Source organism: Diceros bicornis (genome assembly GCF_020826845.1).
Source record: "Diceros bicornis minor isolate mBicDic1 chromosome 30 unlocalized genomic scaffold, mDicBic1.mat.cur SUPER_30_unloc_3, whole genome shotgun sequence".
NCBI lineage: Eukaryota > Metazoa > Chordata > Mammalia > Perissodactyla > Rhinocerotidae > Diceros > Diceros bicornis.
This window is the reverse complement of record NW_026690901.1, coordinates 1335428-1340368: the sequence shown is the minus strand read 5'-3', so window position 1 is coordinate 1340368 and position 4941 is coordinate 1335428.

Sequence of the window (4941 nt, the reverse complement as noted above, 5' to 3'; positions counted from 1 at the left end):
ATAAGAGTTGCTCCTAATGTTCTTATCATTTGGAAATTACAAAGTTTTAGGAGCTCTGTGCCAGGAACTGGAAGCAGAGACTGATAAATGTGTTTTCTATTATTTCAGAACCCATAAGTGGAATTGCTAGATCATATGGTAATTCTATTTTTAATTTTTGAAGGAACTGCCATACTGCTTTCCAGTTTTATATTCTCACCTTTCTTGCACAAGGGGTCTAATTTCTCAACATCCTTGCCAACACTTGTTATTTTCTGATTTTGTGATAGTAACTATGCTAATTGGTGTGAAGATGTATCTCATTGTGGTTTTAATTTGCATTTTCCTGATACTTAGTGATGTTGAACATCTTTTCATGTGTTTACTGGCCATTTTATAACTTGTTTGGAGAAATGTTTATTCAAGTCATTTGTGCATTTTTAAATTGGATTCTTTTATTTTTGAATTGTAAGAGTTCTTTATATATGCTAGATATTAATCACTTATCAGATATGTGATTTGCAAATCTTTTCAACCATTCTGTGCATTGCCTTTTTACTCTGTTGTTAGTATCTTGTGATACAGAAAACGTTTCATTTTGATGAAGTCCAATTTGTTATTTTTTTTGTTGCTTATGTCTTTGGCGTCATAGTAAAGAAATCATTGTTGGCAATGGCATTTGGACCCAACGACATGCAGCTTTTACCCTGTGTTTTCTTCTAAGGATTTTATATCTTCAATTCTAACATTTATATCTTGGATCCAATTTGAGTTAATTTTTGTATATGGTATAAGGTGAGGGTCCAACATCATTTTATTGCATGTGGGTATCCAGTTTTCCAGCACCATTTGTTGAAAAACTTATCCTTTCTCCAAAGAATGATCTTTGCACCCTTGTCAAAAATCATTTGACCATATATGCAAAGGTATATTTCAGGGTTCTCTATAATATTTCATCAGTATATTGTGTGTATTTATGCCAGTACTGCACTGTTTTGATTACTTTGTAGTAAGTTTTGAAATCAGGAAGTGTGTGTTCTCTAACTTTGTTCTTCCTTTTTGTTTTATAATTTTATTTATTTTTTTCCCCTAAAGCCCCAGTAGATAGTTGTATCATAGTTGCACATCCTTCTAGTTGCTGTATGTGGAACGTGGCCTCAGCATGGCCAGAGAAGTGGTGTGTCGGTGTGCGCCCAGGATCCAAACCCAGGCCACCAGCAGCCGAGCACACTCACTTAACCACTAAGCCACTGGGCCGGCCCTTGTTCTTCTTTTTCTAGATTGTTTTGGCTATTCAGGGTCCCTCGAGAGTCCATATGAATTTTAGGATAGATTTTTCTATTTTTGCAAAAAAATCATTGGAATTTTTACCTCTGTAAGTTGACTCTTAAGTATTTTACTCTTTTTGATGCTATAGCAATTAAAAATGTAAAGATTTAAATTTCTTTTTCAGATTACTTGTAATTAATGTATAGAAGAACAACTAATTTTTGCACGTTGATTTTGTGTGCCACTACTCTGCATAATTTATTAGTTCTAAAATTTTTTGTGGAATTTTTAGGGGTTTCAACATATAAGATATTATGTGTAAACAAATATAATATTACTTCTTCCTTTCCAATTTGAATGCTATTTCTTTCTTTTTCTTATCTAATTGCTTTGGCTAGAAATTCTAAAAGCATGTTGAATAGAAGTGATGAAAGTGGGCCTTCTTGCCTTTCTCCTGATCTTAGATAAAAAGATTTCAGTCTTTCACCCTTGAATACGATGTTCTCTGTGGATTTCTATATATGGCTTTTATTGTGTTGAAGTAGCTTCCTTTTACTGTGAGGGTTTTTTAGTGTTTTTAACATGATAGCATGTTTAGCTTTGTCAAACGCCTTTTCTGCATCCATTGAGATGATCACTTTTTTTCCTTCATTCTGTTAATGTGGTTAATTACATTGATTCATTTTCATATATTGAAACATCCTGGTATTCCAGGAATAAATCCCACTTAAAAATGATGTATAATCCTTTTAATATGATGCTGAATTTGCTTTTTGTATCAATATTAATGAAAGATATTGACCTGTAGTTTTCCCTTCTCTTAGTGTCTTTGGCTTTGATATCAGGGTAGTGCTAACCCCATAGGATGACTTTAGAAGTATTCTCTCCTCTTCAACTTTTTGAAAGAGTTTGAAAAGAATTGGTGTTAGTTAATTTAAAAAAAGCCTTTGGACCTAGGAATAAATTCAACATAAAATAAATACAAATAAATATTTTTTAAAAATGTGAAAAAGTTTTTTCCTAAAAAAATTAAAATTTAAGCAAGTACATCATTTATCACTTTATTTCTAAAAATTGTTTTTAACCTAATAATAAGCATGAACAAATTGTTAGAATTAAAATGACTCAAGTGTTAATTTTCTTCATTGCAAATTTTCTGACATAAGTATGTGATGCCATCATGTATGACATCTTTTATGAAAAAATGGTCATTTTTTGTAGTATTTGAGAACATTATGAATTTTCCCAGTGGCCTCTGACAATACTCTGATATGCAAAGTTATCTTTTTAACATGTATGTCTTATCATCATCTTTAACATATTAACAAACTCTGTCAGGTGCTAAGTAATCAACTACTTTTCATATGATTCAGGTTCTCTGCCATCAACTTCTCTAACCATCAATGAATTCTACAACTTCTGCAAGATTAACAATTTTACCTTATATTGTATTCATCTCGTGTGGTTTAAAACATCCAAAAATCATTGATAAACTGACCCTGTCCAAACTAAAGCATGGTGAATTATGAAAGATGGTCTCTGTTAAGTGGAGAGGGATTTCAGGTTTAACTTAATTTTATAAGTGGTCAGTTTATTAAAGTGTATTGTTCTGTTATGTATTTCACTTCTTGTTTTAAAAAAGTGATAGTTGAGGGAACTTAGATAATAAAAGTCGAGAAAATAAGGAACTGATACACACTATAATCTTCAAATATTTTCAAGCATAAGATACAGTAAGAACTAAAACTAAGAAATGGCAGAGGAAATAGAGATAAGATGATAAAATTGCAAAACTGAATCTATATAACATCTCAATGGCTACCGTTGTAGTGCCAAGAAGATGGTGAAATCAAAGCATTCATAAAGATGATAATAACCAGACTGCAAAGAAAAAAGACTGAAATTATTTTTTTTGTGTGTGTGTCAGGAAGATCAGCCCTGAGCTAACATCGTGCTAATCCTCCTCTTTTTGTTGAGGAAGACTGGCTCTGAGCTAAAATCTGCTGCCAATCTTCCTCCTTTTTTTCCTCAAAGCCCCAATAGATAGTTGTATGTCATATTTGCACATCCTTCTAGTTGCTGTATGTGGGACGCGACCTCAGCATGGCTGGAGAAGCGGTGGGTCCGTGTGCGCCCAGGATCTGAACCCGGGCTGCCAGTAATGGAGCACACGCACTTAACCACGAAGCCACAGGGCTGGCCCAAGACTGAAATCTTTAAAGAGAGAATTTTTACAGCGATATTACAGATAGATAACAGGGAAGAGAAGTTGGAGTCAGAGACTATCTGTTTCTTAAATTACTTCCACTGTAGAGAACAAAAAACCAATTTGCTGAAATCTTTATTCCCCTCTATGACCCTATCTTTACCTGCAAAATCTGAGCACTGAATCAATGTCACATTCCTCCTTTTCCATCCCTGTGGAAGAGAGCAATTAAGTTCATCTGAAACCTCAACTGCCCAGCCTGTGAAATAAGGCCGGCCATCCATTCTCACACAGGAGCCAACTGGAGGTAGGATTTTTGGTTCTGAATTCAGCTAAACATCTTCAAAGAATTGTTTCTGGCCTTCCTTATCCAGGGCTATCAATGAAGGGCTGGTTGGTTTTCAGAGAAGACCAATTCACAGTCAGCTAAGACATTTTCTGTTGAGCTCTCTAGAGAAGGCTGTGGGGCTTGTCAGTAAGAGTTGATTTCTATACGGGTTATAATTTTGTTTTATTCAGAGATTTATAAAGAAATTTACATGGTAAATATTACTTATTATCCAGAAAAAAGGTGGTCTATTCTCTGATCATTTAAGCAAAATCCTCCTCTCAGGGCCCAGCCATGGACAAAGCCCAGATTCAATCTCCAAAAGTCTGCCAGGCACTCTGTATTCCATGGGAAGCCCTCAAGTTGGCAGCCTGTTCCCTTGTGTCCTGTGCTGGTACTTAATTTTCCATCTCTTCAGAGTACAACTAGACAGAAGCTCAAAGGACTTGACATTGGAGAAATGTACTTTTCATTATCTTTAGACTTCTACACTTTTCCAAAAGACTCTCAGCATTTCCAGTAATTGTGTAGCAATTTACCCAACACTAAGGTTCTCACTATTAAAAATTAAAATAAATCAATTTTGAAAAGGAAAAAACTGATCTTTGCAACTTTGTACAGAATCTATATAATGGGTTCATCCTTATAAAGGGAGGAAAGATAACAAATTTAACTATTTTGGTTAGTTAACACAGTAAGTGATATACTTTATATATTAACATTTTTGACATTACTTGTATTTAAAGATACTGCTTCAAACCTCTAAATCATTGCATGTGGTAGAGACTACCATCTGCTTTGGCTGAACTATTATATACAGTAAGTCAGCCAAAATTCTTCCATTCCTGTATAATCTTATATGTGGGTGGTAATGGTTAGTTCTTATAGATTATTTGAACACGTGCATATCACAAAATACAAGTGACCACTAAAAATTAAAGTGTTCACCAACTAGAAGATTATCTGATTCCCAGAAAAAGAAAACATTACAGTGACATCAAGGCTAAAACTGTCAAAAAGGAATCCAAGATACACTCAAGTAAAGCTTTTGCTGAAAAGTTAATTGGCTCATCTTTGAAACTTTATCAGGTTTACTATGTAAGCAAGATACTTTCAGAGCCTAGAATATAGAAAGTGCTTATTGCTACGTTAACAATAT